The sequence below is a fragment of the Peromyscus californicus genome, unplaced genomic scaffold (assembly GCF_007827085.1).
Source record: "Peromyscus californicus insignis strain IS unplaced genomic scaffold, ASM782708v3 Scaffold_16__1_contigs__length_79575227, whole genome shotgun sequence".
NCBI classification, from domain to species: Eukaryota; Metazoa; Chordata; class Mammalia; order Rodentia; family Cricetidae; genus Peromyscus; species Peromyscus californicus.
In genome coordinates, this window is record NW_026294458.1 from 59,272,166 (window position 1) to 59,299,178 (window position 27,013).

The 27,013-nt window shown below is 35.7% G+C and overlaps 2 long non-coding RNA genes across 17 annotated transcripts in view; one reads left to right on the forward strand and one right to left on the reverse strand.

The window, feature by feature from the left end:
- The window catches only part of LOC128112176 (uncharacterized), a 35,788-nt gene extending 27,789 nt beyond the window's left edge, over nucleotides 1-7,999 (reverse strand). For all 12 annotated transcript variants that reach the window (XR_008218874.1, XR_008218879.1, XR_008218878.1 and 9 more), the window contains exon 1: nucleotides 7,272-7,999. This is a non-coding gene — a long non-coding RNA (uncharacterized LOC128112176). The remainder of the gene's footprint in view (nucleotides 1-7,271) is intronic.
- LOC128112177 (uncharacterized) overlaps nucleotides 1-27,013 on the forward strand; it is a 610,610-nt gene that overhangs the window by 282,593 nt on the left and 301,004 nt on the right. For all 5 annotated transcript variants that reach the window (XR_008218884.1, XR_008218883.1, XR_008218880.1 and 2 more), the window contains one exon: nucleotides 8,823-8,947. This is a non-coding gene — a long non-coding RNA (uncharacterized LOC128112177). The remainder of the gene's footprint in view (nucleotides 1-8,822; nucleotides 8,948-27,013) is intronic.

The window sequence follows — 27,013 nt, forward strand, 5'->3', positions numbered from 1 at the left end:
TCCCACAAATGACCATCTTTCAGCATTAGTCAAGCTCTCATGTGGGGGAGTCACACCTTCCAGTGAGGATTAAAATTTCAGTCCATAATTGTTCAGATCCACTGGTGTGAAACTCACAGATACAGAGAGCCAACTTTATCAAATGAAGCTTATGAAGATACTCAGCTCATAATTTTTGTTTGAAGATGAAATGAATTATTATAATGCAATGTACTTAGACTCAAACTTGCCAAATAGAAACATAAAATAAATATAAATTATCTTGATTTTATGTAAAAGCTGAGTTGTATCATTCTTAATTGTTAATGAAATCTAAAAATATATAATTAGTCATAAGAATTTGATATGTATTGATACACTGCGTTGAATACTGATTCACAGCTGTGAATACTGATTCGGATGCTATGAAAGATGGCTGTGTCTGGGAAAATATCTTAATCAATAGTCACTGTTTGTGATGGGTTAAGTGTTTAAATAAAGTAGCTGATGATTGTAATAAATTCAAATACAATGTTCTTATTTTAAATCAAGACAGGTTATTAACAGAATAAAAAAACAGGACCTTGCTCTTTTTCTGTTTAAAAGATGATAATATGCAAAACCATTTTATCAGATGTTTTATTATGAAGTTAAATTTTATTAGGCAAAAGGAAACACCTCACAATGTGACACTGAACTTCCCTTGGACCCCTTTTTTATTGTGGATTTTTTTTTTTTTGTTTTTGTTTTTTTTTTGTTTTTCGAGACAGGGTTTCTCTGTGTAGCTTTGCGCCTTTCCTGGAACTCACTTGGTAGCCCAGGCTGGCCTCGAACTCACAGAGATCCGCCTGGCTCTGCCTCCCGAGTGCTGGGATTAAAGGCGTGCGCCACCACCGCCTGGCTTATTGTGGATTTTTAACAACCATCAAAAGGGAGAATATTCAGTACTAATACTTCGAATATTACTAAATGTGGAAGTTATATTTCTCTTGTGAAATGATTGCTTTACATAAATGCCTAACTGGCACCCAATTTAAAGATGAAGTACTACGTGTGCCCACGCAAATGCAGAGTATGGAAATATTACCGACCAAGTCAAAAGAAAGGGAGGAAGGAAGAGAGGGAAGGAGAGATGGAAGAGTGAGGAAAGGAGGAAAACAGAAAGAGGGAAGAGAGGAAGGGCCTTGGGGGGAGAGAGGAGAGAGACATATAAAGTTGATTATAAACAAAGGACATTCAGCTTTCTATTTTAATACATGTCCTCTTTGTCTTCTAGAAATTAGATTATCATATACTCAAATACTCTCGAAAATTTAGGTTCTGCTTCTTTTACAATTTACTTTGAATTACTTTAATCATATTATCAGACTAAAATTCTGCTTATGATCTGCCAAAATCAGCTACCCTGAGGATATTGTAATTGAGCCATTTTTATCTGATCAGGCCTCACATCATAAAATTTTTTAATTTTGACTGACACCCCCAGTCCTCGGGAAGCTTGATATCAAAACTTAGAGATGTTTCTGGATGAGTGGAAAACGTGGTGTTTTGATGAGTTAGGAGTTACCTAAGAAAATATTTGTTTAAATCCAAAGGAAGCATTGACTGCCATTTTTCATCGGAAGTATTCCCATCAAATGCATCATTTCCCAGAGAACATTAGTCTTTGCTTATTTTTAGTTGAGAACTTTTATTTCCAGTATATATTTGTACTTTATGTCTTCTTATGATATCTTGAGGTCTCCTTCCGTTAGCTGAGAGAATGGCTGGCTCACCACAGGATGCACAGAAGGTATCATTAGGTGGAAGATATGATTTTGTTTTCCTTAATGAAGAGGATAGGCCTGTGGACACTGGAAAATGGCATCTGGAGCATTGTACAGTAGGAGCCTGCACTAAGGAGTCAGAGGTTATCAATCTACGCGTAAGAGGTGGTGTAAAAAACATACAGTCAAAGCAGAAAAAGAAGCCAAGGAGAAATCTGAAACAACACATACATTTAAAACAATTGAAAAACTAAAATATATAAGATGAAAAACTAATAGATGTCATGGAAGCCAAGAAAATAGTGGTATTACTTTGGTTCACATTTCTCAGAAATTACTTTCTAGATCTTACTTCCTTACCTGAGAAAATATTTGTTTAAATACAAAGGAAGCATTGGGATTGCCATATTTCATCATAAGTATTTTAATAAGCTTTCAATTTTAATACTTTTAGAATTATTACAAAGTTTGTATAAGATGGAGTTATTTTTAGGTCTTCTTGTTTCATATTCTATTTTTGATATTATAATTTAATTACAACATTTTTCTTTACCTTTCCATTCTCCAAGTCCTCCCATATGCCCTCCATGCTCTCCTTCAAATTCATGGCCTCTTTTTTTTCATTAGTTGTTGTTACATACAGATATGTATATATATATATATATATATATAGATAGATAGATAGATAGATAGATAGATAGATAGATAGATAGATAGATAGCTACACATTCCCAAATATAACCTGTTGTGTCTATATAATGCTACTTGTATGTTTATTTTCAGGGCTGATCATTTGGCACTGGACAACTAACTGCTGTTCTCTTCCCTGAGGAGGCCTACCTCTTCCACTCCCAGCTTTGCTCAGATGCCTATAGTTCTTTATGTAGGACTGGATTGGCATGAAGTCTAGTAGGCTTTTCAGTTTGGCCTGTTCATTGGTGTCCTCCTGGTTCATCTTACATTTTGGTGGCCATGTTGGTGAGACTTTACAGGTATAGCTTCTGATGCTACCAGGAGACACAAATTCACAGAGAACTCTCTGATCCACTGGCTCTTACAATCTTTCTGTCCATTCTTCTGAAATGTTCCCTGAGCCACAGATGAGGGAGTCTTTTGTACATGTATTCGTTGGGACTGGGCTCCACATCTCTTTATTGTGAATGGATGTGTTTTTCTACAGTGGTTTCAAGATGAAGATCTTATATAGCTCACAACTAGTTCCTATGATATGAACATAATATCTTGGTCACAATTAATGAAACATGACAAGTAAATGATTATACTCCGTATTTTATGACTCCTCAATATTCTTTTACTGATGCTCTTGTTCTGAGAGCTCATTTAAGATATCAAATTTCAGTCAGTAGTTGTGTCTCTATACTTGCTTCTAACAGTTTCTCAGATTTTGCTTATGTCTTCTAACCTTGATCTGTCTGAGGTTTACTGATAAATTTCTCTGTAAAATATCCCTCTGAATTTTCCTGATACTTTCCCCATGTCTAGATTGGAGTTGTGTTTGTAGGCATAAAACATCTCTATGAAAGTGTGCAGTTTCTTTCTTCATCATTCATTCTTTAGTCTTAGGAAGGAAACCAGCCAAGAAAGAGAGGGAAATGATGCTCCCTCCCCCAGAATAGAAGGTCCCTCCCCCAGAATAGAAGGTAGACGTATGGAACTTTTGAGTTTCTTGTGTAAGATATTTACCTACTCTCTGTGCATTTGTTTAATCATTTACTTCCATCAAGATAGACTGGTGAATACTTATTTTTTAAATAATCCACTATTATTTTACGTGTGTGTTCAACTTGCTTTAGCTCTCATTTCTGGACTTCCTTAAATGTCATCTACATCCCTTTGAAATTCACTGACAATACATTGTTACGCTTTCTTTGTAATGCTTTTTATTCTTCGTCACAATAAGGTGCTTAGGTCCATCCTGTAGATTCCTGCCTGCCAAGTCCTTGAGCCAATCACCATTTCCCTAAGGATTCCCATCTCCTTTTGTGGGAGGGACATGTTAAAAGCTAAGATCTGAATCTAGATATGCTCATTGCTGCCAAGATATCTTTGGTTCAAGACCTACCTTATAAGGCAGAAAAACAAAACCATGTACTTGTTTGGATCATCCTTCATATCAGAATCAATGTTTCAGTTATATATATATATAATTTTTTCTCTTAATTCTTTTTAAATTCAAATATTTCATCTTTCTTATTACAGCAAATAGCATTTTTCAGAATTTGAAATTTAGAGGTTTCATGACTGATAAGGTGAAAAGCAACTGGCTTTTGTCTGTCAGTCATGTGTCAAGAAAGGATGCTGTATTTCTCCTTTATATTTTCTAGAAAGATAATCAATAATCCATGAATAAATATGATTTTATGTGCCTTTAAAATATTTATGTTTTAGCCACTTTTCTTGTCTTATTACACTAGCTACTTTTATACTGGAATAGCATCTACGTTTTCACCCTCGCTGTGATTTTAGCTATAGGTTTTCACAGATGTTCCTCATCAGTCAGACAGGAGTTTCCTCTATTCCTTGTTTGTTCAGTTTGCTTCACAACTGAGCAATGAGTTTGTCAAATGCTTTGTCTTTAGAATCAGTTGATATTCCATATGATTTTTCTTTTTTAGTGTGCTGAGGGGGTGGTTTCAGATGTTGAATAAGCATTTTTTTACATTGAAAATGCTACCTGTTGTTTCTGTATATTAATGTCATACATTGATGAGTTTTACTTGTAAATGTTTATTGAAGATTTTTCTTTTATCTTCTTAAAATACACTGGTGTATAATTTTCTTCCCTTCTAGTAGCTCTCTTGGTTTTTGCATTAAAGCACTTCTTGCTGCACTGAATGAGTGATCGAATGTCCTCTGCTTTGACTCGTCTTCAGAAAGACTAATGTAAAATGTGTATATCTTTCTGCTTGTGAAACCTTTAGTGACAGCTGCTAATTTTATTGAAGAATATCAATAATTCAACTAAACTGTACATACTTGATTGTAGGTATCATCCGTTACTCCTACCACTATTACATTGTTTTTAATTCTCTCGAAGGCATAAAATATGTGACCGGATATATTGCTTTCAGGAATTCCTCACAAAGTAGATTTTTAGATCTAGAAAATGGGACAGTGAACAATGATCATTCTGAGATTGAAGCTTTACAAGAGTCAGTCATGTTAGAAAAATTAAGTATCTTCTAGTCAACATCCTCTGTGTTTTCACATATGTCTGTGTGTGTCTGTATGGACTTCCATTTCCCACCTTAGGAAAAAGTAAAAGAAAACTCTACATGAGGACTGTATATTATCCTTTAACTAATAAAAAATTTTGTGTAAAATAGTTCACACATTAATTTAATATAATAGTTTCTTTAAAATTATCAAATATATTTAAACTTTATTATAAAAAAGCATTGCAAATTTAAATTCATCAGACAACAAGATTAAGCACACCAAAGATTATACAACTCAAAGAATTTTTTATAAGCTAGAGCAACCATTCGAAATAACAGCTATGGAGCTTCATTTTGTGTTTTATTCTTTGATTATCAAATATATTTTTATGTCTTTATCCACTATCAGACTGAAAAATCTTTGAGGAAGTTGAAACAATTTGCTTTGCATCCTCTGACATAATTTGTGTTCCTTGCCTGCTTTCAGCTCTTCCTCTTCCCCTAATAAATAGTATTTTTCTAACTCTTTTCCTGTATCCACATCCATACTTGTTTACATATATACATATATTACCAGCTAGATTCTGATTATGAGGAAGAACACGTATTTCTTTTTTTTTTTTCTGAGATGGTGTTACCATAATAATTTGTTTGTTTAATGAATACATCCACTGTATGTTTACCATTTATGTGAAATATTTTCCAATGTTTCTTGGATGTTTTTCAGTGAGAAACAGGTGTTCACAATTTCTCCCTTATCAGGTGTTCAAAGTATCATATTATTATTAGAACATCTTCTCAAAGTGAGAGCCACTGTAGTGTACTTTGGAGTATCATACACAAAGGTTCTATTTTGAATTTTATTATAAAAGGCTCATATTTCAAAAAGTATTGATCTTTTTGTTTCAACTAAAATTAAAAATAATAAAAATATATTTACAAAGGAATAATGCAGAAGATAAAATTCATAGTTTTGTGTAAACACTGATGGATTTGGGCATTAGGAGCTCAGTTGGTTTGCAGTATCAAGACATACACCCTTAGTAACTGGCTCATTTTGTATAAGGGTACTCAAAAGAAAAAAACAGATAATTCATTGGCTATCAGCATCTTCACCATATCATATATGAAGAAATCATATTGTTTATAAAATAAAATTCACATAATTTTGTGCTGTGTAGATCACCACTCAGTAGAGTGTTTGCCCCATCAGAGCATGGGGACATGAGTTCAGATGACAGGACTCACATGTTAAAACTAGGCACAGTTTAATCCTAGTTCTAGGGAGGCAAAGACAGAATGATGCCCAGGATTTGCTGGCTACCTAGTGTACCAGAACCTGTGACCTTTGTGAATCAGTGAGACTTTGTCTTTAAAAAGTAGGATGGAGAGTGATTCAAGAGGACACCTAATGGCCACCTCCAGCATCCAAGTACATATGCAACAGGTGCACACACAGATAAACATGAACGCGTGCACACACAACACACATACAACAATTCCAAAAGTGTCTGACGTGGTGCAATAGTAGAAACAAATATTCAGAACTGCAGAAGAAACAACTTTCTGAAAACAATCATGGGAACTCTTGCAGTGTGTTCCTTCCATAACTGTTTCATTGTCGCTCATCACAGTCACTTTAAAGTTCATTATTTTAAATATTAGTTATTTCCTGATATGACCATGAAAGCTAAGGTCAACACACAAAAGGTGTTTGCTTTCCTCCTCAGGCTTTCACAGGCTGTTGGGAGTAAAACTCCTCGGTTGTAGTCTATGCAGTAGCTCTCCTCCCAGCTTTCTCTCCTCCTCGTGACAGAGGATTTACTGAGTAATGTGCTCCACATGTCCAGAGGTTGGCATCTATTTGTTGTACAATTGATCTTAATTATCAAATCCCTTCTTCCTAATTTTGATAATTGTAATATTGGACTTCCTCTGGCTACTTCCTCATTTAATTTTTACTCTATGCTACCAATGGATCCATTTTAATCTCTGGCAGTCATTAATGAGATTTCAACCCCTTAATTAATAAGTAAATAAAATTAGAAATTTAGGGAAATTGCGTTGCTTTGTGTCTTTGCATGTAAAGAAGCAACCTTCTGTACTTTATTTTACTTCATTTTTGCTTCTGAAGGAACTTTCTAGAAGTGGAGGAGACCACTGAGGAGACATTGTTAATTCCTAGTATAATCCCAATTCTCCATCTTGTTTGGTGGAAGATGTTGGCTTGGAATGAGTGGAAACCAGCCTTGTTCCTAGAGTTTCGGTACAGAGCGCTGTTATTGCTGCATTTTACTGTTCATTTCAACACACTAGAAAACTTTAGAAGAAGATTCAGAATCCTTACCTTCAAATCCCAAATCTCTCCCTTGGATGTAAAATCATCACTCCTGTTTTCAAAAACTATAAAATCACCTTCCAGTGACCAGAGCAAAAGCTGAGAAACAAGCAATCCGTGTTAACCATGAAGAGCAGGGTTAAATTTTTCTTTCCACTGATAAATCCCACCCCGGAACAGATTTCAGCAAGGCAGCTCACAAAGCTCGCGGGTGAACTACACAGGCCATGTGGGTGCCGAGCTCAGAGCCGGAAAGCAAACAGCTGCTGTAGCCTGATTTGAGTTAAAATAGTGTGAGTGTTTAGTCTGGCGCACGGCTTCGGGGGAGATTGGCAGCTGGGTCAAACAAAGTCCTTCCCGTTGGCTCCCTTCCCAGGCTGCTCTGCTAGTATTTAGTGGGTCCTAGTGCTGTGTAGGGCCCTTTTCTCAGGCAAAACCCTAACATCTGACCGCACCCTCTTTGCTATTTCAAAAAAAAAAAAAAGGGAGGAGAAAAAGGGGGAAAATAGCTGTTTCTGCTTCTTTCGTTATAAGATAAATTCTCCTGGAGACAACCTCTCCCACTAATTGTGTGTTAACCATGCATTTTATCTTGAGAGCTGACGCACTGGGCTCTCAACTGGTGTAGAAGGCAGACTGTTACAGTGTGGGATTCATAAAAGGGCCGCTATGGTGTGTGAAAGAATATCTGTGTGCTTAGGCAGGAAACTTTTTGATCTACAGAAAAGCCAGAAGACATCTAGGTAAGGTTCCCGGGTCAGATCTACTTTGGGGGGCAAAGTTTGGCAGTGAAATTGGCCCATACAAAGGATGCAAGTTTAAAGGGTGCATGCTCACGTCTGTGGAAGTTGAAATGGACTGTAGATTGTTTACTTATTTTTGATCCGTGATTTAAAACTAAAATCAGGAGGCTATAGTCTGTCTTTCCACGTTTGGCGTTCTGTTGTTGAAGCGGTCGCAGTAGATATGGTTTGATTACAGAGCGAAGTCTTTGCAAAGTGACAGAGAAAGAAAATGTTTCTTAAGAAGGGAAATTGACAAGTTTTAAAGAGAAATTGTGTGAACCTTGGAAGACGAGCCAGTGTATTCGATTACACTAACATGGGTTTGATTACCAAAAAAGAATTTTAAAAAGTTGAACGTTGCTTTGGAAGGAATATTAAGTAAGTTGTCTTTGTCTCTTACTTTTTAATTTTAGCCGCTGATTTATCCTGTTGGGTCACATTTTTTGAGAGTGCTGAAGGCTGCCATGAATCCTTAATGAGGCCCCTTTGCACATGATTTTGGCCAAGTGCCAAAATCAACTTCCCAGCGGCGAGCTTTCTCTCAGAGAACCTGGAGCGATTTTTTTTTTTTTATTAGAAATCATGTTTGAAAGCCGCCACAACCAGTTGTATAGGCATGTCAAAAATGACTTTGTACAGTAAATATGAAATAAGCCTCAGTTTTTTTTTCTCATATTGTCGCTATGGAGTCTTCGCCTGTTGCCACCTAAGCAGCAATAGAATAAGAAGAATCTGAAATAAGAAAATTTAAGGACTTTTTTTTTTCTTCCTTCAGCACACCAGAGTATGGGTGAGCGTCTCACTGGGCAGAATACACTACGGAGAGATTCTTCAAAGCCCGTTGGGACAAATAACAGATGAATTCATGAACCTGTTCTTCTCTGTAACAGTCAGTTAACAGTAAGTAATAGTTTTCTAGAAGTTTTGTGCATACAATTAGTTCAACATTGATTTCAGTGGGGTCTTTGTGTATGTCAAAAATGCCTTGGTGTTTGGGATCTGTTGTTGTTAATATTTGTTACATATTTTAAAAGATTAGGTGATACCTTGATGCTTTTAACAAACTTTTTCATAGAAATGTTTGGTATGTAAACATGTCTGAATGATGAAATCATTGCATTTAATTGCTTTCCTGTAAGATAAAGGGTGAATTTTCGTGAAAGAGTGTGGGAAGCTCAAAGACACATACACTTTTTTGAGTAGTTTTTAAATCTGACTTTCCTACACCTGATTGTCACAGGAGCTGGTATGTAATTCTATACGATAAGGTTTTACGGGTTACATTCATAAGTTGCAATGAAATAGTCTAGTTACTAGATAGTAACAATTTTAGATTTTGTCAGTGATTTTAAGCAATACTTAAGACATTAAAAGCGCCGAGTACGCAAAGCACTTTAAAGTAAAGCAGAGGGATCTCAGTGTCTCTGCTCTTTTAAAGACATCCCATGTCATCACCATAAAACATGATTTTGCCTCCTGGGTTACAGTAATTTAATGCATAAGTTTGATCTAAGTTACACTTGTATGTTCTGCTTGCTATATCAATGAGAATTAAAAGAATTATCAGTTTGTAGTATTAGAACTATGAATTAGGAACACGAAATTAGAACTACCTTAATTGCTATGCTGACCACACACTTATAACTCTGCCAGTTTCCTCTTGACACAATGTAGCACATTGTTCATTTGGATTGTACAACAAACTGAGGTTAAACTTGATTTTTAAAATCTGATTACCTCTGGACAGTTAGTTTGTATTTTTGCATTGTGATTGATGGCTTTGTATGCACATTGCTGTTAGTTGAACTGAGGGTTAGGGTGTATGAAATGATCATATCAGTCAACAATAAGATTCATGGAAATTATGAGTTCCTACAAATTTATCTGGATTAGTTCCCTAGGCCTGTGAGTTCATAGCTGAAACAATACTTAACGTGACACTTCTTTAATAAGAAATTGTTATTAGATATGTCAATTTTTTTATTAAAACAATCATTAAATTTGCTATCATTAACCAGATGCAGAGAAAAATAGCACTACATTGTTTGGTTGGCTCTAAATACCCCTTTATTTTTTGTTTTCCTGATTTTAACTCTCATTTTGTTTTTATGAACATAATTTTGCTAAGTATCTGAAATTTGTAGACCATTTTCTAAAATTTGCTGAGATATATTTTGACTGACAGTTGCAAAGATTTTTGTTACTGTTAAATAAGGACCATAGCAACACAAATATATTCAGAGATAGAAGTCTTAAGGCACGCAGATAGATATATTAGTGTTTAAGTTCAGAAGGCAGAAAATCACATGCTTGACCATTGGCAAATATTTTTGAGTTGCAGGAGAAATAAGTAAGCATTGGGAGCAATTTGAATTATATATCTCACTGCAGAAGTTAAACATTTCGTTTGCTGTACCAATGAGCTGTTAGCTGAGTATGTCTATTGTGTAGGCTTTCAGACACAATCATCAACTATCATTATTAACAGTTTACAAAGAGTATCTAGAGATACAATCACTTTGAAAAGAAAAATATTTCTGTATAGTTTGCATTTACTGTATTTGAAACTAATGTCTTGAAAAGGTTTAATTATTCGTTCATTCTTTTGGACAGACTTAAGTCCAATCGCACTTCACAGTGTAGAAACTTCAGAGAAATAAAATCAACTTGTAATTGTTCTTGTAAAGGATGGCCTTTTACCCATTTTAATAAGAAAGGCTTTTGTTTGTTTCAATCATACAACAAGCACATAAAATTATTTTCCCCCACTTAAAAGAGACATCAAATAATTAACTGCCAACTTTTATTCTTTATTGGAATGCACACGTGGACACATTTTTATCTACAATTTTTAGTGTGAGAGAAACATTAACAATAGGGCATTTTAGGTGAACATTTCATCATTGCCATGAAGTGCATTGGTCTGAATGGTCTACATTCCAGTAATGAGATAAGCACATTGCTACAGTAGACTGAATGGCATTATCGAGTCTTGGCACCACCTCAGTGACCTCAGTCAGAAAAGATTAGTTACAGGCAAGAGGATTTGGGATTGGAATAGCAAAAGTAGATAAGAAATGCGTGTGAAGACATCAGCCTTCCTTGCATTGGAGAAAGGATATGCTGAAATAAAAGGCCGTACATTTTATGCAAAATTTTATGGCACTATTTTGCCAGTTATCCGTACAATAAATCTTGAAACACTAATAAGCTGGTTGTTGCCTGTGATGGATTTTCAGATTTCAGATGTAACTGTGACACTTTTTCATTCAGTAGATATCTAACGTATTTCCAAATAACCAAAATATAATTACAAATTTGATAGCCAAATCGTTTTTAAATGTTTTCATTGAAATTTAATATTAAGAACACAGAACTATGCCCTCTGATTTTAAGTCTTTTTCGAGTAAAAGAAGAGTTGGTCTGCAGTTGTTACCATTTTCTCTTATGGATTTAATTCTTAAATTATTGTTAACTAAATATTGCTATTTGATATCTTTTTAAAGCATTGTGTTGGGTTCATTTTACAAGCAATACGGCCTATTATATGGTTAAACAAAGATGAATTATGTGCAGCTCTATAATCTTCTCTCAAAAATCCAGATAACAGGTCAGCCAAAGTTCTTTTTTTTTCCCTAGGCTGAATATTTTTCTAAAACAAAAAGTAAGAACTTTTCAAAGATGTAGGTCGCTTTTGTTTGTGTGCTCAAATGTGTTGTCACCCTGCATTGCTGCCCATGCTCTGACACATCTGTCCTGTGAACTGTCTTGTGAGACATCTTGCCTCGCCCTAGGTTTGATTCTGTTCCATACTAGTCTATATTTTGTTTTAAAATTGACTTTCTTTCTGGGGATTAGCCAACACACAATGTAGCATGCAAGAGTCCATCCAATCTAGTTCTTTGGATACTCTCAAGCACCAAGTTGTTTCGCATGCATTATGATCAATGACATGTTTGTGGAGCAAGGCTTCACATGTGATTATTACCCATTTTTAAAGTTATTAGTATTTGGAGATTTTAGAATGCTATCATTTCCTTTAAGTGGAAATGTTTTGCTAACCCATCAATGTTCCACGTTGTTACGACTATTACACAATACCTGTCCTTCAAAATACCTTCAGGCCAACCAGTTGTCTCAAGTTCCTTTTCTTTTTATGACAAGAAGTCAACATCTGTACAGGACAAAAGAGTGCCTGAAATATTTTCAGATGATTTTTCTTAGACTTTTCTACCAATTTCATCCTTGAAGAGATTTTGATAGCAATGATGGTCGTGTTTAAACATCTGTATAAGTTTGAGAAGTGTGAACTTGACTTTGGTTTTCAAATTTTAATAGAAAATATAGGTGAAATTTATGACAGGTATTTGCAACATGCTATTCCTCAGTAAACTACCAACTAGAGAGAGAGAGAGAGAGAGACAAGAAGCTCTAAGGAAGCCATGCTGGAAAATGGGAGATGGTGATCTAGGCTGTCAGGTCCATGCTGTTAGAGTTCTGGGCCTCTGCAGCCAGGTCCCTGTTTAAATTCTGGCCTTGCTTCAGATTCCCTCAACATTAAATCTCAGTTATGTCTACAGAGAAAGCAGAGTCACTGCAGAACACACTCATTCTGTTATATCGGCCTCCTTACTTGGATTTTCCATGGCAAATGTACTGTTCTTCCTGTGTAGTAATTTTCAAAATCATAGGTTGGGGTAGGTTGGCTCAGTACATTGGACATACCAGTATAATGTTCAAGCAAACTCTGCCTTAGCAAAAATAATTAGCTTTTTCACTTTGTCTTTACCTGGGCATCTTCCTAAAGAATGGACAGCTAGCTGTGCACAGAAGGTGGCATTACTGAAAATTATAGAACATGCTTGTTGACTTGTGAATTAATAACCTGTGTTTTGTCCAAAATTGTGTATGTCAATATATACGGTGTCAAATTTCACATTCACTTTGTTCAGCTTCTACTTAACATATGAGTCAATTGCTCTTTGAAGAGATTTTTGTTTGTTTATTTGTTTTGTTTTATAGTACTGGGTATTGAGCCCAGGGCCTCATGAATTAAGGGCATCTCCAATGATAAAATACACTCATTATATATTTCAGTGACATTCTTCATGGAGTATAGTTATCTCAGTGTGGTGTGAATTTTCTGCTGATACAGCAAGTTTGTACATTGTGTGCATATTTCTTGGCATGCCCTTTGGAATTCCAACTTAACCACGCTTCTTTTCATTCCTGGGGTTCATTCATAAATATTCACTCCAGAGAATTCTTTTTAATCAATACACAATTTTCGTTGATATATTCAGGGAACTTGACATTCAGAGAGGTTGGTGCATAGAAAATCTTTACTGATGTGTGATTTGAGTATTTCTAAAACATCTTCACTTGTCAGGAAGTGAATTAGTAATAATATAGAAACAAGGAATGATTGGTAATTTTGACAGATAAGACAGTGATAATCAGTTCATAATGTTTGTAGAAATGATAACATTTTTCTATTGACATAGTTATATGCCAACATGTTTAATTTAGAAACTGTATTTGTTACTAGAAGGCAGGAATCGATTTTAGTAATCAGTAGTTTAATATGACTGATCCAGTCCAAACCTAGGACTGATTAAATGAACAAATAGATCTTCAACAAATTGTAAACTGTCAGGTAACCTTATATCTGGAATTTGTTTTAATTTTCTATATGTAAATCCCTCAATATGAGTATAACGGTTTTTAGAATTTACTATTTAACCATGAAATGTGTTCTTTGCTCTTAGATATGAAAAAGAAAGTGGTAATATTTCTTACAACTTGCCTTTAAAACCTACTCAAAATCAAATTTGAGTAACTAAAGCATGTAAATTTTAGATGACTAACATGGCCCCAGATAAAATGATGCATAGAATGAAAGTGTTTGACTAGAAAGCCGACCAAGGCTGCAGGTAGACCTTTTCCTTCCTTGCTTGAGAGATGTGCAATAAAAAGTGATTTCCAGATGTGCAAATTTACAGCTGCTTTTCTTTAACCTGAATTTTGCAGAATTGAGCTAAATTATAATAGGCTTTAAAGTCACTATATTTTTTAATGGTTTTAAAATTGATTTTTATTTTTCATTTCTGGGTTGAGTGCGTGATAGTAAATGATGGGACTTAATGCTGATGTAGACCAGAAACTATTGCCATTTAGGTGGTAGCAGAATCATTACAGAGTTGGCAATTATAATTGAGCAGCACATAGAGCACATTTAAGAGCACAAGTCTCTTCCTTGTGTAAATGTAATGAATACTCATATTCAATTGCATAATATAATCCATAAAATCAGTGAAAGCTACCTACATATTGTTGGAAAAAGTGTATATCATCCATGTTCATAATATGGAGAGATATCTTTATTTTTTCTTTGACCAATGGTAAGGAAAACATCAAAAGAAAGATCTAAACAAGTTGTTTACAGTATGGGATTCTAGGACCTTGGAAGATAGTTCAGTCAGTAGCACTTGCTGCATAAGCATGAGGCTAGGCTTTCAATCTCCAGCACCCCATAAGAACCCGAACATGGCAGCTCACATCTGTAATTGCAGTGCTGGGAAGGTAGAAACAGGAGGATCACTAGGGCTCTTAGCCTGCCAGCATTACCTGAACGTGAGGTGCAGGTTCAGTGAGAAACCTTATCTGCAAAAATAAGGTGAGCCATTGAGGAAGACACTGGATATCCACATCTGGCCATCACATGAATATACACATGTATACACAGCATACACATGAGGCACGAGATGCAGACAGATGATAAGAGGCAGAGAAAGAGAAAGGTAAATTACTTGTGCAGATCATATCCCGAGCAATGACCATTGTGTTCGCTCTGTGACTATGGCAAATTACTGGAGGTAATCAAATTATGAAGAGAAAAAGTAGTGATGTTTTGTGCTCATGGTTTTAAAGGTTCCTCTCCGCAATAAATTAATTAATTGACTTGAGTGCCAGAGTGTATATAATGAAGAAATTTTCTCTCACTTCTTGACCAGAGAGCAAAGAGGACAAGGGGCAGGGACAGGAACTCACAAACCATTGAAGCACATGTCCTAATGATATGATGATTTCCTACTGGGGACAACATATACAAGGTTCTGCTGTGCCTATGACCATTTTTATACAGTGAGCCTTTTCAGTGATGTACTTATCCACGCACTGCAGCCATCAACCCATTTTTCTAAAAACACTGCAACCATCAACCCATTTTTCTGAAAATATGAACACTTTTCTTCAATCCCCCCTTTTACTTGAAGTTGCCCATGTGTCCTATGACAATAAGATATTGTTATTAATATTATTGAATTTTATAAAATGTATGTCCCTCACTAAGAATCCTAGACTTGAAACAGATTTTTCTGTGTAACTGAAAGTAGTCTTTTTTTTTTTCCTAGAAATCTATGGGAAGGCATTATTATGGTTTAAAGGAGGGACGTGAGAGGCTGGGGAGATTTTAGGACCTTTATGATATGCAGACCCAAATAATGTTCACAATCAATTCTCCAGTATTACAAAAGTAATTGGTTTTTCTAAGAGCATTTTGAAAAGAATTTTAAAAATTTGACCCGAGAAATAATTGCAGGGCTGGCTCTCTGGTTATGAGTGTGATTATGGAATCCTTTATCTGTTCTATCTACAACATTCTTTCGAGTGACTCCTGACCTTGAAAGTACTATGCCTTCTGGTCTCAGATGCCCTAGGTCAGACTCATGACAGCGTCCCTCCGATATTTCATGCCAGTCCTGCAAATGACCAGGCACAGCAGGGATGATTACAATGCCTCATTGTATAGATAGGAAGCACAAAATACTTAATTAGCTTTCTCTGAGTTGTATTCCTAGTAAACATTGATGTAGGGATGCCAGTTTTTCTAGCTTATTTTATTACATGTTATACTTCATATTTACTGATCATAGACCTAGACACAATGAAGAAACCTTGACTACAACTCTCTGACCTCTCTCTCTGCCCCTCCCCCTCCTGTACCCTCCTCCCCTTCCCCCCCACTCTCTCTGTCTCCTCTTCTTCTTCCACCTTCTTCTCCCCCGCCACCCGACTATTAAAAGTTCTAAGTGTAGGAAAATGAGCCACCAGTAGAGAATACTGGGAAATACTGATCATTGTTATAACAGGTTTTCTAAATGTATATTTTGCTTTGTTCTAAGTTAAGTAATTGTCAGTGACAAATTAACTTTAGTCACAGACACTTTTTCTGCAAGGAAATAAACTATGATAATATCGACATGCTGCGTTTGCATTTTTAAGGTGTGGTTCCTTTACACATCAATGGTTTAAAATAATGAGAGCTAGGAATAATAGTATAATAGTTGGAAATATTTCTCAAGAAATTGTACTACTATGATTTGTGATTATCCATTATTACTACAGAAGAAGTATCTGGAGAGGTAGTTTGTTCCCATCATAGCCATCTATATCATCCAGTGTACCTCCTTATTATGGTATATCACAGAAAAAGAAATACTCAGATCCCTGTGTGAAGTACTTAACTGCTCTGGTACCTATTTACTCTTTCAAATTCTGAACTTGGCCACATTGCACACTTGTAAAAAATGTAACTTCAACTCTTAATAGTGGGCAAATGTTTTAAAATCTGGGTTTATACTTTCTGCTAATAAGACCAAACTAAAATGTAAATAAAGGTGTAGATGTAAAATGTGTCTTAAAATTGCTTGTGGCATTTGTATTGTTTATGCAACGATGATTGACTGTCATAATTTAAAAGAACTTGACGGACATAGGACATTTTGATCAAAATCTCTTTTCTACCTCTCACCTAGTTGAGTCCTTAAGAAGCCATGGTCATCCAGTGGTATTTCCCTAGCTCCTTATTTTATGCAGGAGAAATGATGACTGCTGTGTGGTGGAAATGGCCTTTGGGTCCATGCTTGTCACTTCGGTACCTGTATGTTGGGCCTTTCCCACAGATCCTCATTCCAGTATCCTGTTCCTTCCCTGAATATGGCACTGTGTCCTAAACTCCTGTACAAAACAGCTAGGAAATATTTGGATGTTCCTTCTCCTTGAAGTTTAGCAGCAAAGTAACATGGTTGAAGAAGAAATCACTAGGGTGGTCTTTGTCATTGCTTTGTAGTACTTCTTTTCATGATTGTGGAGTAATTTATTTATTCACTCTACTCTGTTAACAGACTTGGGTTACTAGATTTATCTTTTGAAGATAATTTTAACAATATAGGCTCAGTAACAAAAGTTGTAGTAGTCACATACTCTCTTTAATAGATGAAATATGAAAATAAAATTGTTTAGTTAAAGCACAGCACCTAGAGCTTACTTTTTTTCTTGTATTGAAAATAGACTTCTTTCCTCATAAAATATATTCTGATTATCATTTTATCCTCCCAACAGCTCCCAGTTTCTCCCTCCTTTCTTTGTCCTCCAGGTCCATACCCTTCCTGTCTCTCCTTAGAAAACAAATAGACATCTAAGAAATAATAATAGAATAAAATAAAGCAAAATAAGGTTAAAAAATAGGTAACACAGTCTAGTGGGAAACATTTGCTTTGAAGCAGTTAAGTACTTCATACAGGGATCTGAGTATTTCTTTTTCTGTGATATGCCATAATAAGGAGGTACACTGGATGGTATAGATGGCTATGATGGGACAAAACAGAAGAAAAAGAGCCAAAGAAAAAGCACAAGAAACACATAGAGACTTACAGACACAGGTTCACACCCACAAGAGTCTCATAAACACATAAAATCGGAAGCTGTACTATATACACAAAGGACCCGTAAGGTAAAGAAAAATATGCTCTGAAAAAAACCTTATGAGATAATGAACCTCCAAAGATGCCATTGAGTTCATTTTGTGTGGGTCATCTCCTGCTAGGCATGGGGCCTACCCTTAAGAGTGGTTTGTTTCTCCAGTGAGACACCTCTGGAAAAAATTAATTTTTCATTTGCAAGTCCTTATTGATTTTAGATAGGATTTTCGTTTAGAGACAGGGACATGTATCCATTTCTCCTCTCAGCTCTAGGATCCCTTTTGGTGCAAATCCAGGCAAGACCTTTCCGCACTGCTCCAGTCTCTGAGTTCTTACATGCCTTAACCCTTTTCCATCTGGAAGGCGTTGTTTCCTCGGTGTTGTGCATCCTCTCTGGCACTTACACTCTTTCTGTCTCCCCTTCCACATAGTTCCCTGAACCTTGGGGGAAGAGATTTGATGAGGACATCCCATTTATGGCTGAGTGTTCCAAGGTCTCTCACTCCCTCCATATTGATTGGTTGTGGATCTTTGTATTTTTTCCTATCTACTGTAGTCATGGTTGTGGCAGAATGTTGTTAGGAGTCATTTTATTTCTACTTTCCTTTAGCATAACAGTAGTATTTGATTTTCCCCTAGGTCCTTCGCCTCTCTAGTTTCAGGTATGGGTTCCATCTCATGAAGTAGGCCTTGACTCAAATCAGATATTGGTTCGTTACTCCCCCAAACTTTGTGCCATTATTACAAGAGCACATCTTGCAGGTAGGCACTTTCCAGTCCCATGAGCACTAGTTTGTATGACTGAAGACCCTAGACAAGCACCAAATCAACTTCTTCATGTTCAAGGAGGTGTCAGCTACAGGGCTTTGCTCTCAGTTTGTGGAGAGGAACCAATAGACCTGTCAACAGACTGGGTTGTTTGTAGATTCCCATGGGACCCCTTTGGCCAACAATGGGTTAGATATAACCCATTCCCAGTACTGGAAGCTTCATTTGGTGATAAAACATGTCAAATCTGGGCTCTGTCTTCTCCATTATTTGGCAACTTCATTTAGATCAGCTTCATAAGTGTATATATTTTAGGAAGCTTCTATTGTGTTAGGTTTCCATATGAAACCTGGCAAGTGGTCCTTAGTTTTATTTGTGCCTCTCCATATTAGCTCCCCCACATTTCTCTTCCCTCCCCCTCCCAGTTTGAGCTTCCATTTCTGGTCCCCCTCCCATACATCCACAATTATCTCTTCTATTTTCTTTTTCTAAGGAGATCTGTCCCTCCTCCCTAGGTCTATACCTAACCTCTATGGTAATATGGCTTGTAGCTTGCTTATCAATGACTCAACAGCTAATATCCACATATAAATGAATACATACCATTTCTGTCTTTCTGTGTCTAGGTTACCTTACTCAGTATGATATTTTTTTTAGCTCCATCTATTTACTTTCCAATTTCATAATTTCAGTTTGTTTTACCTGCTGAGTAACTTTCTATTCTGTAAACATATGACATTTTGTTTATTCATTGATCTGTTAATAGACATCTATAGACATCTAAGTTATTTCTAATTTCTGGCTGTTATGACTAGAGCATCAGTGAACATGGCTAAGCAAGTGTCTCTATGGTAGGATGAAGTGTCCTTTGGATATATGCCCAAGAGTTGTATAGCTGGATCTTAAGGCAGATTCACTCTCAGCTTCCTAAGAACAGCAATATCAATTTTCATAGTGAGCTGTGCAGGTTTACACTCTCACCAGCATTGGGCAAGTGTTCCCTTTACTGCACAGCCACACCAGCATGAGCTGTCACTTGTTTGAGAGATCCTACATTCTTACTGGTTTAAGATGAAGTCTCAAAGTAGTTTTGATTGGCAGTTCCCTGACGACTAAGGATGTTGAATATTTCTTTTAAGTGCTCCTAGGCCATTTGAGTTTCCTCTATTGAATATTCTCTGCTTAGATCTGTACTCCATTTTTAATTAGGTTATTTGTTTTCTAGATACCCAGGTTTTTTAGTTCATTGTATACATCAGATATTAGCCCTTTGGTGTGTAGTTGATAAAACCCTTTTCCTGTTCTGTAGCAAGCTACTTTGTTCAAATAACAGTGTCTTTTGCCACACAAAAGCTTTTCAGATTCATGATGACACAGTAACTGTTCTTAGTGCCTGTGCTATCAGTGTTCAGTTCAGAAAGTCTTTTTCTCCACCAGTGATTTCAAGACTATTCCCCACTTTCTCTTGTATCAGTTTCAGTGTATCTGGCCCTACACTGTGGTCTTTGATCCACTTGGAGTTGAATTTTGTACTGGGTGATTAAGTATAGATCTACTTGAATTGTTCTACATGCAGCCAACCAGTTTTGCCAGCATCATTTGTTGAAAATGCTGTATTTTTTCCAGTTTTTATTTCTGGCTTTGTATTTCAAATATCAGGTGTCCATAGTGCGTGGACTTATTTGGGAGTCTTCAATTTGATTCCATTGATCAATGTGTCTGCTTTTGTGGCAATACCATACTGCTTTTATTATGATAACTCTGTAGTACAATTTGCAGATGGTGATGGGGATATTTCCTGAAGCTCTTTTACTATTCCAGAGTGTTTTTGGAAAGCTTGCTTTTTAATTTTGTGCTAACTATAATTTGTGCGTGTTTGAACAATATGAAGTGAATACAATACTGTGTTCTTAGGTTATTGTAGGAAATATTTTCTAGGAAGGCGAATAAATATGTGTTGATAATACTTAAATGTTCTTTATTATTTTTATTGTTGTTGTTATTTATTTTGTATGGGTGTTCCGCATGTGTGCTTGTCTACGTACCATGTGTGTTCCTGGTGCTCCTGAAGACCAGAAGAAGGTGTCAGATCTTTGAGAACTAAAGTAACATACAGATGGTAGTGAGCCACCATGTGGATTCTCGGAATTGAAACCAGGTCCTCTTAACCACCGAGTCTTCTCTCCAGCCCTTATGAATATTTTTGAAATAATAAACCCTAAATCATTTTTCCTTACTGTAATTATTTATTATGTGCATGGAAACATAGTTATAAGTTATTAAAAATACTCTTTTTTTTAAACTTGATCAATTTCATTTTTCAACTTATGAATTCCTGAACTGTTCTAAGTCAAATAATTAGTGCGATGTTTTTGACATGATATAATTTAGAATAATCCTTAGTGTATGTAACCCCATAATTTCATATTTGATAAGAACAACATATAAGACCTAATATTCTGTTGTGGGTTTGTATGTGAACTTGAATGCGAGTGCTCACAGAGGCCAGAAGGCATTGCATCCCCTGGAGCCAGAGTTGTACTGGTGGTTAGGAGCCTCCTTACGTGGGAGCTCAGAACTGAACGTGGGTCCTGTGCTGAAGTAATAGTACTACCTAACCACTGAGCCCTCTCTCCAGACCAAAAATACAGAGTTTTGACTGCAGAGATAAATACTTATTTGAAAGCTATGGGAATAGGTTTAGAGAAACTTTGTTTACTAACTTGTACACTATTTTGGACAGTTCATCAGGTCATGTGACTGTTCAAATTCAATGTGATTTACCTTACTGAGAAAGGAGAAATATCATTATTTTTTTTTTTACAATACTGATTGAAGAAAAAGTAATATTGAATTATATATATGGCCTTATCCAATTCGCTTATTGTTTACTTACTAGCCTCTATTGAGTACTCTCTTCAAGTGCTAGTTTATGTATTTATTTACTGCTTTGGCCATGTTTATAAATAATATAGGGCTGCCATCTGGGTGTTAGTCAAAATTGCTAATAAGCAACCACTTCAATGAAATAAGTAATATTAATGTCATGTATCAGAATATAGTTTGCAAGGCTCTTTCATGTAGTACACAGATTAACAGCAGATGGAGAAGTACAGCACCATCCCCTGCCCCAAACAGTGAAATAACTCATATCTAAAGCTAATATAGGCTAAGCAATTACATGGACAATGTTTCTCATCAACTCTAGAACCGTTTTATTTTGTTGTTGTTTTTCCTTTTGTTTTGCAACGAATTACAACTTGGTAAACATTAGAAGCCATTACATGAAATCAAAGGTGAAGTAGTCTTTTTTAAATACTTTTTTTAAAGAAAATTGATTTTATTTGTGTTTACTACTCTATATATTGTTGATATCTTCTGGAAGTTAATTAATAGTACTTGGAAAGCAATTTCGCTTTTGTGGTTTTCCTCAGAATTGCATTCTAAAGACATTACATGTCATCTATAAACAAGAAAACCATGTTCTGGTATTCTCCCGTTTAAATAACCAGCTCACTTTTGGCCAAGGTCAAGGAGAATTAAATCTTGTTATTATTTTTGACAGCTATACAATGCCTGATAATGGTTCTATTTCTGACACCAGCTGGCAGCATGTCCTCGTTCAAATGGTTTCATAGATGGCCTGGTCACAATCCAGACATACAAGGGACATGCTGAATTCCACTGCTGTGCTTCTGCCTAATTAGATGTGTGTTCCTAATAGGAAGAGAAGGCCAACTTTAGCAATGCTTTTTCTCCACATATTTTTTTTCTTAGTTATTAAGTGCATTTTTAAGCAGGTACAATGCCTGGATAAGCAAATTAACCTGGACATTTTAGAAAAAAAATACTGGTTTGTCATATGTGATGTGGTGTATATCTTGCCTAAAACAGCTATAATTGACTTGGAGTTCTGTCCTCTCTAACTCGGGATGTCCTCTGCATCAGTTGGTCTTTGATAATCATGACAACGTCTGGCATTCCTCTCATCACACTGTGTTAAGGGTCAGATTCACAGATTAGATAAGACAACAGAAGAGACCACCTTAGAGAAAAAGCTGATTTTAAAGAAAATGTTAATATTCATTTACTTGGAATTAATCAGAAATAATGATCAGGGAGAAGACTTGTAGAATTACTCACACGCATGTACACATGTGTACACACACACACATAGTGTTGAAGTCTGCATATGCACACCACTTTTTTCTGTCAGAGGCAAAGTCTCTCTATGTAGTCCTTCTTTCGTAGAATTCATTCTGGAGCACACATTCACCTCAAATGCACAGCAATGGCATAGGCCTCAGTCTCTCAAGTGCTAGGATTATAAGAATGAGCCACCAAGGACATTTTTAGATGCTTCCACTTAATCATCCTTTGTTAGTCATGTCAGTGTCTGAGAGGGTCCCTGCAGGTTTCATGGCAGTCAGGGAAATGATCCTCAAAGGGGTGAGAATGAAAACTCGGTTCAGCCTGACTTAGGCTGGATCAAACTTCAGGAGTCTGATGCCAAGTGGTTTATTGCCAGCATGTTTAAGCAGGTATAATTTCAAAAAAAAAAAAGTTTCCTTATATAATACAATCACCAGTGCATAAGGAAGGATAACTCAGGCTATATATCATTTCTTCTAAGAAGATGAGTTCTGGAGATAAGCTACCTGTACTAGCTTAAGGGTCTAAAGAAGGATCTGATATGGTTCTGGTCACATAGATAATATAGAAGTCATTTGGACTATTAGCTACCCTCCAGTCCTGGTTGTGGAAGCTTGGAGAAGACCCTGGTTATACAGGTAATGGAAAGGTCATTTAGACTACTGGCTACCTCCATTCCTGGCTGTGGGAACTTGAGATGACTTGGCCCAACAGATGAAACAAATCACTAGGCTCTTAATCATCTCAAATTCCCAGCATTCTAGATGGAAGAACGGATATGTCCTCCTTTGAGGACACACCCCTGCATGAATAACATTCCTGGTTTCCCGGGAGATCTGTGGGTATAAGGTCCTTCATGTTCCCAACAAGTGTTATATTAATTTCTTCATGAAGAAAGCAATAACATTTTACCAGAAATGCTTAATTACTTTTAACACATTAGCTACCAAGCCAGGTTTCATTCCTGTAATGTTTAAACTTTTTTGTTTTAAAGACATTGTAATAGTTGTCAACTTCTTTTTTTTTTTAATTTTAAACATATGGGATTTTTTGTTGTTGGTTTTTGGCTTTAGGTTTTTTTTTTTACTCTCATACAACTACTATAAAAACAACCATGATCCTGGGAAAGCAAGTATAATTCATGAAAATACCATTCTAGCAGAGTTACAGGTAAAATGTCAATATACATAGGTAAAGATACAGATACAGATATAGAAACAAAGACATATATAGATATAGATTAGGTAGTTCTAGATATAGATATGGATGATATAGTTTCACTGAGCCAAATTTAATTCCTGGCAAATATTTTATGCCTTGGAATTTTTCTAAAGGTCTTAATCTTAAGATTATCTTTATGACCTTGCAAAGATTTCTATGGAGACAAACAGTCCACCTGAATTTTTGTTGATAATTTTATTTGAAATCATTGACATTTATATTCTAAAATAATTATTTTTTCAATTCATTTGCTCAATTTAAAAAGTATATCAGTAGATGGTCATTTTATACCTATTGACTTTTTTGGTAAGAGAAAATGAATTTATATTTATAATGAGCAACAAAGTATCAAAGTACATAATTCTTTTGTCGTGAAAAATTGTATAATGAAAGGCACAAGTAATTTAACTAATTACATGTTTGAAGTACATAGAAAATGCCATTTCTAATAAATGCCTTTATAGAATCGTAATGGTGAATATACTTTAAGTGGCTTTTCTTTTAAAAGGAAAAGCACATATAATCTGTATTTGATTTTCCTTAACTTGTGGAAAGTTATGTGATAATTTTGACTAGTTGTCTGATATGAACATACCAGTTTTCAAGATCCACTAGGAAAATTGCCATATTCAGACTATTTATCTCTTGCCCTGTAGAACTATTTATTTATTTTAAATCCTTGGTGCTCATAGATGTAAAATAATATGCCATTATGATAGATAACTAAGTTGAAATGTATTAAAAATATAATGCAGAAGCTATGTGTGGTGGTACAAGCCTTTAAACCAAGCACTCAGGAGACAAAGGCAGATAGATTTCTGTGAGGCCAGCCTAGTAGACATAATGAGTTTCAGGACACCAGGGCCATGTAGAGAGATCTGGTCTCAAAACCCTACCCAAACAAACAAACAAATAAAACAATGCAGAAGAATGTAATCATCAGTATCTATTCAACCCTTTGTGGTTTAGCTTCATTTATTTTGATTACTAATGAAACAAAGTATCTTAAAAGGAAATGTTAAAAATTAGCCTGTCTCTGATTCTTTTTTCTGATGCATATGAAATAACTAATACTAGGTAAATGAGTCAGCAAAAGAAAAGACAAATAGTCATGGAATAGCCACAAAGCATACGATCCCTACATCCTTCCTGGTAGATTCAAACAACCTGCAATTAGAACTACTAAGCAGTTCTCAACCACCATCATGTAGTGAATATACATTTCTATATTCCTGTAAAAAATACATATGTGAATATGGAATATTGAACAGTAATTAACCAGCACTGGAAATAGTCTCAGTGAAGTTAACCAAGCAAATAGGTTTTTAAAAATAACGTTCTTAGGTCTGGAGAGATGGTTTAGCAGTTAGGAGAAATTGTAGAACTTGGGGTTCAGTTTCCACCAAGCACATGGCGCTCCACTTGTAACACCAGTTCTAGAGGGTCTGGTGCCCTGTTCTGGCTTCCATGGGCACTGAGCACACTTGTGGGGTGCATATTCAGGCATTCACACATACAAATAAAAAGTGAAAAAATGTAACTTTAAAAAAATAAAAGGCAGGCTTGGGGATTTAGCTCAGTGTTAGAGCGCTTGCCTAGCAAGCTCAAGGCCCTGGGTTTGGTCCTCAGCTTCGAAAACAAACAAACAAACAAATAAATAAATAAATAAATGGCTAAATAAAAACAGTGTTCTTTACTTAAAAAACAACAACAACAACAATGTTCTTTACTTTAAAAAAATGTTCTTTACTTAAAAGGGAAAAACAAACCAACACAGATCTTTTTAAAGAAAACATGCCTTTCATTACTACCTGAGCATCTTGGAAGTTATTACTGAAACCAAGAAATCATGAATAGACGTTGTCTTCAACAGCTGCTTAAAGAATGTATCTCACACTTGATTCTTATTACTCTTGCAGGATGAAGCATGGGATGGGATAGCTGATCAACAACTAAACTTGAATTTAATAAATGATTAGGACCATCTAAATAATCCTAATAAAATGAGTGTCTATTAGTTACTTTTCTTCCATTGTAACAAAATCCTTATCAAAGACTACTTGAGGAAGAAAGGATTTGCTTTGAGTCACGATTTGAGAGGATAGATACAGTCCATGGTGACTAAGAAGTTATGGTGGCTGCATCATCAGAGACCTAGTCACATTATCTCTGCCATCTACAAAAAGAGAGTTGAAGATTGGTGCTGATCTTACCTTCTCCTTTATTCAGTCTGAGATCCTGTCAATGTGATGATGTCACCCATATGTAGAGTGAGTCTTCTCTCAGTAAAACATCTTTGGAAATGTTCTCATAGGTACAGCCTAGGAGATTCTAATCCTGTCAATTTGACAGTGTTGGTTAACCATCCTACTCTGCATATCTGATTGGGCTTTATCCTATTGATATGGCCCATTCCCTTGCAAACTAAGATTTTCTTGTAGCTACTTCTGGATCTCTGGTCTTTAAATGTTTTAATTATATTGTGAATTAATATTATCTGAAAATTAATATTCACAGAAACCACATTGAGTTTCACTTTGTAGTATTATCAATTAAAGAAAATGATAATTTATGGGGATCAAAGTGTGTGGTAACTTGGAAACATCATGCCTGGATCTCATCAAAAAAAGAATGAAGTTTGTTACCAAGAACTTAAGAAAGTAGTTCATCACACAGTTTAATAACTAATAACTGAGTTCTAAAACATACCCAACATGAGCTTTATCTTTATGACTTGTACCATGTCCTAATATTTGGCTCTCAAAAGATAATGATTTTGGAGCCATGCATGAAGTTCAATAATAGAACAGTAGCCTACCAAGTGTTAGATCTCATTATTATGGGATTAAACAATTTTGTATATATGTACTTAGCTACTTCTTTGAATGTTTGTGGAAATGGTATCGGTTGTATCTTCATTTAAAATGAGACGTTGCATTTTGATATTTCTTTAGTCAGATGGCCATATCCTACGTATTTTATTTTACCATTAAATATTATTAATGTTTAAAAAACTGCGTGTAAATGGTATAAACAGTAATGAAGTGGAATAGTCTACTTTGGA